This window comes from Pecten maximus, chromosome 4 (genome assembly GCF_902652985.1).
Source record: "Pecten maximus chromosome 4, xPecMax1.1, whole genome shotgun sequence".
NCBI classification, from domain to species: domain Eukaryota; kingdom Metazoa; phylum Mollusca; class Bivalvia; order Pectinida; family Pectinidae; genus Pecten; species Pecten maximus.
The window spans coordinates 12,065,018-12,077,101 of record NC_047018.1 but is presented as its reverse complement, the minus strand read 5'-3'; positions in this window follow the sequence as shown (position 1 = coordinate 12,077,101).

The window sequence follows — 12,084 nt, the reverse complement described above, 5'->3', positions numbered from 1 at the left end:
TATTGCTAAAATATATCCACCATTTTCTATCAGAATAAGATTTTTTAATCAAGAATTCGTGTTTTTTTTTTTTTACATAATTGAATGAATAGCAAAGTATTCAAAATAATAAAAAGCGAGCACTACAGTGCAGAGCTTCAAAAGGATCTTGACACAATGTGTAAGTGGAGTGATACATGGCTACCTAAGATGCACCCAGACAAATGCAAACAGATGAGAATAGGCAAGGGAAAAGGAAGAGGACATGATGAACCCGAACCGGACTATCATCTCAACGGGAAATACCTGCAGAAAACCAAACAAGAGAAGGACATAGGAGTAATCATCGACTCCGAGCTTTCGTTTGACGAACATATATCTGAAAAAGTTAAGAAAGCGAACTCTATGTTTGCACTCATCAGAAGGACTTTCCAGTTTATGGACACCAGGTCTTTTATCCCATTATATAAACGTCTGGTAAGATCCCAACTGGACTACATTAGTCCTGTGTGGGCACCTCACTTACAAAAACACATTGACAAGATAGAAGGGGTTCAAAGAAGAGCAACCAAGTGTCTCCCGGGAATGAAGGAATTGACATACAGCGAGAGGCTGGAAAAACTCAAACTACCAACTTTGGCATTCAGAAGAATTAGAGGAGATATGATAGAACTGTACAAAATAATAAGCGAAATATATGATAAAGAATGTTTTAATGGTACCATTTTATGGAAGGATGCTGCTGAACGCAACAGTACCAGAGGACATACCAAAAAAATATTCCCTAGACTATCCACAAATACGCTAAGAAAAAACTACTTTTCAAACAGAACAGTGTCAATCTGGAATGAATTGCCAGAACAGGTTATATCAGCATTAAATGTAAACTCCTTCAAAAACAAGCTAGACGATCACTGGAAAAACCAAGAACTTTTCTTTAATTACAAAGCATCAATTAAATCATAAACAATGTACAGTAGACCGGACAGAAGTACTATATCAATCTCATGTATTATTTTGAGTCTGGTATAGAGGACTTTAAAAGTCCTGAACCAGAAATAAACTTATCTTATCTTATCTTCATAGTGAACCGGCGCCTCAAAGTAATACGACTAATTGTAAGAGTAAAGGAATGCACAGTTGATATTGTCTGTGTTTCGATAATACGTTAAGGTGCTTCAGTACACTTGTGCTGAGAAAGATTTGAGAAATAACCAAACGGTTCGTAATCGATGATGAACCCCTCTACCAGAGACATATATGCATGTATATATGTCTCTGCCTCTACTAACGTTTTGATGTGATATATTTGTTAAGGAATTGTTACAGAAACATTAAAAACATCTTAATGTAAAATTATTTGAATAAGATTAAATGACTAAGTTTATAATTGGTATATAACCATAAACTATAGAATTCAGAGAGCTTATCTAAAATATGTGTTTGTGAACCAGTTACATTAGTGTTTATCTATATTCTTTGTACATGTATGTCGTGCCAGGTTTTTTTTTGTGTCTCCCCATCACACATCAGGATGTATACTACGATGAAGTGATGGGTGTGTAGTTCGAATACAAGGGTTGTCTCCCCGTCACACATTATGATGTTACATTACTAGTGATGAATGTATAGCTTGGGTACCATGGTTTTCTCCTCGATGAAGTGATGGGTGTGTAGCTAGGATACCAGGGTTGTCTCCCCATCACACAGCAGGATGTACACCACGATGTAGTGATGAATGTGTAACTTGGGTACCAGGGTTGTCTCCCCGATGTAGTGATGAATGTGTAGCCCGGATACCCGAGTTGTCTCCCCAAATATACAGTAGGATGTACATTACGATGTAATGATGAATGTGTAGCCCGGATACCCGAGTTGTCTCCCCAAATATACAGTAGGATGTACATTACGATGTAATGATGAATGTGTAGCTAGAATACCAGGGTTGTCTCCCCATCACACATCAGGATGTACACCAGGATGTAGTGATGGGTGTGAAGCTAGGATACCAGGGTTGTTTCCCCAAATATATATATCAGGATGTAAAATCATATTATATATTATTATAAAAGTATTTCAAATAAAAGAAGCACACGCATTAATTGATATAAAAAAAAACCCATTTAAATCACAGCTTGCAAATGTATTCAATATTGACACCAAATTAGCACAAGTTACAAAATTCGTTGCTCAATAATTTCCCATGTGCATGATGCATGTACCATCGAAACACAATTTTTACTAAATTGAGTCACATATTTTTAAATCTTTAAATATAAATTCATTTCGCTTATGAGATTAGTTAATCATACTTTCTTCGTTTAGGAACACAGTGAATGTCTATATTTATATATGCTTTGACAATATTTTGAGTAAATTGACTTGACTAATAGACAATAACTGTTTAAAGAGTTGAAGGGACACAACTCTGTAGTCTTTGTACGATCCCGCCTTTTGTACATGTATTTGAGTTTATCTAGTTGACATTATCTATATAAGTTAATGGACGCAATCGGATGATAACCAAAAAAGAGGTTTAATTTTTTTTAATACGTGGATAAACATTTCTTATTCGACATGTCTCCGTTTAAAGATTGGTTTATTTTGTTTAACGTCCTATAAAAGCCAGGGTCATTTAAGGACGTGCCAGGCTTTGGAGGTGGAGGAAAGCCGGAGTACCCCGAGAAAAACCACCGGCCTACGGTCAGTACCTGGGAACTGCCCCACGTAGGTTTCGAACTCGCAACCCAGAGGTGGAGGGCTAGTGATGAAGTGTCTGGACACCTTAACCACTCGGCCACCGCGGTCCATGTTCCATATAAAGAAAACTACAAAAAAAAAACCACTCTTTTTTCTTTGTATGCCTCATACCAATACTGTTTACATCTATTCAGTCGTAAAAAGAACAATTTACATATTGCAGTAAGCTAACAAATCTGAAATCGTCCAGGTACTAAAACTATGAAAGGTTATGTATTTTATCACAGGGACTTGGCAACTATTGCATACATATATTTTGACCGTTGGTTTAGCATTGGTGCCAAATCCCTGTGTATTTGATAAAATAACTGGTAGCCGATGTCTACGGCGACCCGTGATATTAAAAGGCTTGTTTCTAATATCACGTTTCCCGTGGTATGTGTATTGATGACCCCTGTAAGTGAAATGTCAGGTGAGAAATTGTTTTGTTGAGAATGTGCATGTTTTATGAGAGAAAACTACTCACACCACGGGTTAGATTAGGAACAGACCTCGACTACAGATACAAATGTAACCAATAAATCATACTCACGTATACTCCAGGAGCCAAAGCCCATATTTGGAGATACGTGGACCCCAAAAGCTGGCAAAGGTTTTGTATTTTAGTTACTATGAAATTTCTTGGACACTTCCAGGTTTGCCATCCCTCTGAGAAATCCAATTGCAGAGGATCATATATTACACGAGCCATACGAAAACTGGATGACTTTCCAAAGAGAGGGTAGGGGAACAAGAATGTTAATATTTTATACTCCAAGTATCATATAACTTGGATGCAGGAATAATTAGACCATGACTATATGTTCGAAAAGTTTGAATAGAAAATTGTTCAGGTTGAGGAAATACGTCAAGGTCAAAGGTCAAGTTTTCATAGCGAAAATGCGAATTCTTCCTTATATGTCTATGGCACTGTCCTGAGACAAGTGGAAATACTTTCTTGGTTTATATAAGTGCAGTTTTTTATTACCATGAATCTTTTTGTACACTGTTAGGATGATCACTCTTTTGGGAAATCTACAAGGTAGTGGCAAGGGTTTTTTCAAGATTGAGTATGGTCACTTTAAAGAAATCATTATTAAATTAATTACTTGTCTATTGTAGAAATGTAATGAGCTGAACATTCATTGCTGATGCTCGGTGATTGATGAAAATTATACCCCGTCGAAAAAGTTCCCGATGGACATTATATAGTCAGCATTCGAGAGGTGATGACTAATTACAATGGGGTAGGGGAACATACAATAAGTCAGTTACATATTGGTCATATTACGACATGTGTATATCTACCCAAAGTTTTATCTCCGTATTTGTTTAATGATATCATGAGCTCAAGGTCATGTGAAGGTCTGAGGTCAATTTGCAATGGAAAAGTATGTTTTGTCTTTTTTTTTTAGAAGTAATGGGATATGGATGAGTACATAATTTAAATGTGGTTGGTGTGTAAATTGCAAGTTACTACAAACAAACGGGAACAACAATGCTGCTATGTATTGTCCACCGAGAACTTTTTCGACGGGTATAATTTTCATCAGTCACCGAGCATCAGCGATGAGTGAACAAGTAATTAATTTAATAATGATTTCTTTAAAGTGACCATACTCATACATTCATTTGTAATTGTCACAATGTCATCCTAGTTACGTATACGGCAAAATTAAAAAAAAAAAATCTATAGAATGTCTTATATTACAATGTGTAGCTGCTGTTTTTGCACTGCATATAGCACATTATTGTATAAATGCATGTAAAAAATACCAATATAAAGTTAATTTTGCAATATTAAGTCACATTTCTATTTCAACACGAAATTGCATGTCATATTCATGAAAATTTTTTTAACATTTAATACATGTAGATTTATTATTCTCTGCAGGTACATTGTATGTACATCGCACCTGAGCGAAGCGAAAAGGTGCAGACATTGAGCTAAATAAAGAAACTAGAAATAACAAAAGGAAGAAGTGTTCTGACAAAAACTAAATGTTTAATATGTCAGCCAGATCATTGAAAGCTTTTCAATGTAACCGACCGAGCATTATCAAAACTTAAATATGCTGGTAATGATCGCCAGGACGATATATGGAAGAGACTTTACCATGAACTTCAATCCGAATCGTTTCTCCAATAAAGACAGCCTCTATGGCACTCAAATTGCAGGAACAAATACCTCCTAAAACATCCTAAGAGCGGATTCAACGGGAAAGCCTGTTAGAGGTACTTTAAAATGAAACAGATACGCCATCATCACCAAATACTCCATTTCGCCGATCTACAACCACTACATTTACAATAACAAACATGTATTAGCAGTAAAATATATGATAAGGATGGTAGAGGAAGTAAATCAATGACTGAAACTTAGAATCGGCAACAGTCTATGAAGAAAAAGGCACAGGAAATGAAGGATACAAACATGCTCGTGAGAATACAAGGATACTATTACGATCCAATCAACATGGCCATGAATTACATTTGCTACCATAGGGTGTGTATGACTAGGCGTCAAATCGTGTCTGAATGTTTCAATGATAGACATGGCAGAAGTTTTCAAACACTAGTAGATCGTTGAGGATGCCATCAAAGATTCATCTGGATTCTGTCTAACTACACTGAGAGGCATATGCCGTGATTTACTAATAAAAACGGAGTGAAGATTGGTAGAATGTATACGTCAGCAAACCTGAAGAAGAAAAGTCAGCAAACCTGAAGAAGAAGGACACTTCGAACATATATGTTCAGCAGATGTATCGATAGGTGATGTTCTACCCCAAAAAAGCTGTTAAACAAAATGATGAGGACACCAATGAAGTAAAGGAGAGAACAGTGCTGACTGCGGTACAAATCTTGCGTGAAAAAGCGAAGACATGCAAATCTGACTTGTCCCAGACACTAGACGACATGTTGGATATCTCTGTTGATGCAACGAAAAAGAATCTGACACACACAATACTTATTTTTCTCTTCTCAGATTTTGTCTGACATTCAATTGAAGCTAGATGGGACCAATGTCGATTGTAGCAAAGTAATCCATGACAAAGCCCTCATTCTGTCACAACAACTTCTTTACAGCATTGGCATCAAAACACAATTAGGTGTAGGTATTGCTTTTGACATTTACAATTCAACACAAAGCCAAATGTAAATAACAACCATGAATGAACTGATTCAGATGATAGAGTATTGCTACTTTCCATGGACAACCGGCATCTGTTTACAACATCATCATTACCAAGGTACAAATCAGGGTTATCACATATCACCAAACATTCAACATGGAGTATTTATACAGTTTGCCTTTGACAACATTGACTGGCAGGAAACACACTATATGGATCGACATTCCATACAACTAGTGCTATCATGATAAAACCTCCTTCCAGGTGGATGACTTTGAAGAATGGCGCATACAAGAGAAAAAGAACACCGATCTTATGAAGAACATCAACAATAACCTACCGGAAGTATATAAAATAGGTTACATCTCCAAAACAAGCAATGACAAAGACGAACAAGAAATGAGTAATTTTCTCCGTGACGTGGAGCCTGTATAGAGCGCTATTCAATCTCTCATGGAAGAATTCAAACTTTCAAATCAGAATCCCCTACTTACATTTTGTGGGACACCTTCATAGGTATGGTGATTTTGCTCCGTTTCCTGTACGCACAACCCTGATATGGAGCAAACAGATAATGCAGATATTAAGCAGCAACATGGTCTATGTGGCATCACACATAAACCAAAGGCACGAGCGAAGTTGCTTTACACCAAACTGCAAACTACAGCCCTGTCAGGAAACATCAGGTAAATGCTCTGTCTTGATACACACTCAGAAACAACACATCGTGAAGTAGGACCAGCACGGATTTCAAAGGACACTGCTGCTGTGCAATGTAAACCATTCCACTGCAGATAAGGAATCCTTTCAATGACAGGACAGCGAATACACGTGTAAACATTGTCTTGTCACTGGAGCTGACGATGAAGTTTACCGTGACATTAAAACTTTGAAAGTTAACAGAGAACAAACCAAGGCAGTAGAAATTAACATTTTACATTAGTAATTGCCAGTGGACGCAAATATCGATAGTAAGGACTGGAGAGCATGAGTGAACAGAAACACTCTGAGGTACAAAGTCTTTTAGTAAAAGTACTAATGAACGAGAATGAGGTATCTGAGTTACCATCAGTCACAATGAACACCACCGATGTGTACAAAGGAAAACAACTGACATTCCCCTTTATACTTCAAGTGTTCACTTTTTTTGTGACAGATATGACCATGTACCAAGCTTGAAATCATCTGAGAGGAAATACAGAACCACAAACAAAATGCTTAAGCTTTATGATACAAGGGCTAACACCAGCATGTCGTGACTTACAATGTAGCTGTAGTCGACAAAAACAAAGCTTCCCTTCTGAAGTTCCTGTCTGAAACTGGCACTATCAAGCAATTACTAGATAAAATGTTTAGGTATATATTCAAGTGGGGTAATGTGACCTATATGCAACATACATTTTGTATGTGAAAGAACCTATACACTTTTGAGTTCTCCTACCCCATTGTAATAGGTCATCACCTCTTGAGTGAGTTACAGTTGAGTGTAGACTAAAGGTTACACAAAGTGCACTCCGAGTGCACTCCGTTTGGACTCCAGGTAAACTTGGAGTGCACTCGGAGTGCACTCCAAGTTTACATGGAGTCCTATCAGGCCCCAATCCTACCTGGGTCCACATGTATCACATGTACCTGTAACCAAGTACATATATATACATAATGTTTATAGATAGATGTATACTCTTATACATTTAGACTCCTTAAACATGTAACAATAAGATATGTGTTACTGTTTTATCTTTGTATATATCATCTTATTATTTTGTTGGTTCATTTTTAGTTGGTTAACTAACAATATCTAATATAATAGATTTTTTCTATTAGTAAACCCTATATAAAATGAATAGATCTGGCACTTCGTTGAAAAATGTATGATAGCATTCCTTTGATTTGAAGAGTTTTAACAAGCCACGTAAATTAATAGAAATTGATAATAAACAAAACATATTTGGCAATCTGTTTGTGGTCTCTCAGAATGTAGAGTTTGATTGTGTACTGGAAATATCTTGTACTCGAAGTACTACTGTTTTTAATATTTCAAATACTTTTCTTCCAACAGTTTAAATTTATCTAAACATACAATACAAAATAATTTTTTTTTGTTATCACCTTGATAGCATATTCCGGATCCAATGTCTAATATTGATTTACAGTTTAAACTTTAAGATCAAACTTACATTTCCATTTGGTAAACCAACTTAGTTTTGTTATACCTGCCTCATTAAATCCTGGTCATCAATGGAGTTCTTTTAACAGTTATATAAGATACAATTGCCATCCCCCCCCCCCCCCCCCCCCAAACTTCCAGGTCAATATTTACCTGTATATCATGACCCCAATAATGACCCCTTCCTCCAAGTTTACCTTATAAGGTGTGAAGATCTGGACAGGTGTACACATGGTCATCTAACTAGATAAAGACCCCCTTAATTGTTAGATGGAAACTGGACATCACACCTTAACTTTACCTAGCCCGAGTTTCCTCTGGCCCTGACACCATGTCTGGTATGGTGTCAGGGCTAGAGGAAACTCAGGCTGACCTATACCAAGGTCATATAGAATATAGGTACAGACTTGTGACTGTCGATATCTGACACTTTTGAAATGATATGGTTGTCCATTCCTATTACAGTATTATCAAAACAGTTATAAGTCATTATAAAAAAAATATTTGAAAAAAAAAAAAATTCAAACTGGTACTATTACTTTATGTCTTTGATATTATAATGGAAGTATGTATAGAGTATTAGAAGTCAATATGTAAATCAACATAGATTAATATAATTTTCATGTTTGAGTTAAGTAAATACTTATCAAACATTCCATACACCAACTGCAGCTGGCCTTATGTCATTTTTTTTTAAGTTTGAACATTTAAATTTATGATTTTATAATTGGCTTGAACAACCATTGTACATTCATGACCTGTATCTGTTACATAAAATGTATGAGTGACACATATCATGATAGATATTGACTGAATGGGAATAGAAAACGATGTAGTTCCAACAGGTCAGTTTTACAGGTAAATGGTACATAGGTTGCCGTGTCCAACTGCCCTGAGGCAAATTGTACCTCAGGCTCTATAATCTTATTTCCTGGACGAGAACAATGTGTACTAATTACGGGTATAAGGCTATAGGCTGGTTTTGGGAAATGGTGAATTTACATTCATTATACCATTTAGAATTACACTGAATTTATTTATTTCTTTTACTTTAATCTCTTTCTTTACAATTAATTTTTTAAAGCAATGTCTTTATATTTTTGAATATAACAAGATAAGAACTGCATCATTTCTTAATTTGATTTGCATTAATTTTTCTGAACTTATATCATTCAACATTGTACCTCTACATACCGGACACCTGCATAAACCGGCCAATACGTTTGGTCTCAATGACTTACGGTTTAGACAGGTTACAATGTAATAAGAAACAGCTTATTTTTACTTTCTAATTTCAGTATAGAATGACTTCATTTCAATAGAGTTGGTCTTCTTAAACATGTTAACCAATTTTTTAATGGTTTTACAGCTTATCGTTACATTTCCACCTTAATTACACTGGTATTTCATTTATACATGTAATTTTGGTCTGATTAAGGCCTCTCAGATGGAGAGCTACAATCCTTTCCTTCAAGTCAGGAGATAATCTTACTGTTCTCTTAATTGGCCTGAGGTTATAACACACCCTGCTTTGCAAAGCTTCATCATTTGAAGCCATGGCTAACAGTGACAAAATTGAACCCAGGACAGTACCTGTAGCTGGCTCCTAAAACTCACCTGGCACAGGTCTCAGGTGTGTCAGGCCAGAGTTAGTCATGCATGACCAATAATAATAGCAATTAAACAGATACTGTCAATCATTATGGGTAGTCCAAAACTACATACTTGTGTTTACATTATGTAAGAACATTAATTTAACCAGGTAATGCTCATAAATATGTACAGTTGTAAATGTATATTTTTCTAATGATACATTTAAATATATAACCTATATAAACTAAAATGATTATGTTTATTTTATAATTACTTGCCTGAACTGAGTACATATATGTAGAGAATGTCTTATTAAAAAAACACATAATTCATTAAATACTGTAAACTTTAAATATTTTGAATAATCAATAACATAATATAGACACATTATCTAAACTTCCTTTAAAGTCATGATATATGTACAGTAATAAATATTCTAATTAAAATAATTTTCAATTCCTTAACAGAATGAATACAATTCACTTACATCTGAATAAAATATGAAATAATAAGCAATTAACTTTCATAGAAACCTGATTATAGCATAAATTGTATAACTGTCTTTTATGGATCTTAATAAATATAAATTTAACATGTAGGCATTATTACCATGTATTAACAATAAAATAAATATTCCGAGTAGACTAAACAAATGTTAATAGTAATATTAAGAGAACAAAAGTAATTTGTAAAAATCTATTTATTTATATGTAAATTATATTAAAAGCATCAAAGTATTAATACATGTGTATATATGATATAGTCTGATTATAGAACTGGGGTATAGGCATGGTGTCTTATAGGACTCCAGGTAGACTCGGAGTCCACTTGGAGTGCACTCCAAGTTTACCTGGAGTCCAAACGGAGTGCACTCCAAGTCCAAATGGAGTGCACTCGGAGTGCACTTGGGTGTAACCTTTAGTCTACACTCAACTGTATCTCATAAATGAACTCACTGCCAGTCACTGCCATGTAGATTTCCCAAAAGAGTGGCCATCATAAAAATGTACAAAAAGGCTCATGGTAATAAAATAATGCACTAATATACACCAAAAAAGTATTTCCACTTGTCTCAGGACAGTGCCATAGACATATAGGGAAGAATTCGCATTTTTGCCATAAAATCTTGACCTTTGACCTTGAAATGACCTTGACGTATTACCCAACCTGAACATGATCTAATAATTCCTGCATCGAAGTTATATGATACTTATTGAAAAAAAAAATTAACATTCTTGTTTCCCTACCCTCTCTTTGGGAAGTCATCCGTTTTTTATATGGGTCTAGACCATATGCATCTATAATCTTCCTTGTGGATTTCCCAAAGGGTTGACCAAATTAAAAGTATTCAAGAAGGTTCATTGTGAAAATACCATAAACCTTTACCAGATTTTGTGGTCCACCTCACCCTGTGGCTCCTTGGGTAGTAGTAACGAGGAATGAGACATTGCCAGGAAGTTGTTTTACTTAGAACAATGATACGCTGTAATGTAAAGTGATGGGTTCCCATCTCGCTCCGATCTCTGTTGTTCCAGCGCACATTTTCGGCGAGCTCGTTATACGATTAAATTAGAAAGTAGAGAAACAAAATTGGTTCTATTACTTTATGACTGGCTCAGTTTATGTCTCAATGCACATCTAACTGTTATATGATTACCCCATTCTTATCTAAGCTACATGTAAATACAGTGGAAGACAAATTCCACTTAAACATGTGAATCACGTGTTGATAACTTTGATGGGCGCGGGGATTCAGATACTAGTATTAGATTCCTTTTCAAATACGAAACGAGTCTTTAGTGTTTTAACTCATTTTCAGTTCTATATCGTTTTCAGTCAAGTACATAGATAATTAACATTAAAACATAACATAATTGTGTACACGATTGAAGACTTCGATAGATTGATAAACTTACTAATGGAGGACAAACATTTGAAATAAAATATAAATCGGATTAATTTTCATATTTTTTAAGCAAGTCAGTATCATAAGTATCAATTAAGGATTGGAATTGAATTATATTTATGCTCGAACAAAAAAAAATCTGAATAAATCTATCTTCTACTGGTAAATCTAGTAAATTCCAACAAATAGTGAAACTTGTCTCCAATATTTCCATTTTTACAATATGTATGTGCAAATGCTATCTTCTCTTGCAACATTATTCCATCTTCCTTTTCAATTATAAATCTGTAGTTAGTTTTTGTCCATCAAATACATACTAATACACATGTAACTTCCGTATTGGCGTACGGGGGTTGATGTATTGATGAAGACCATCAAAACATTCGACAAAGATAAGAGTGTAATAGATTGACCTTGCCTTTGGGGACCCAGGCAGCGTGATAGGACGACCTTGGGATGTAATGCATTCTGTTTGACCTTGAATCGAACATCCTGTATCAGGTAAGTCGTGTTTGTTCCTCCTTGCCAACTTTTACTATGCTCTTATCTAGCCAATGAATGTC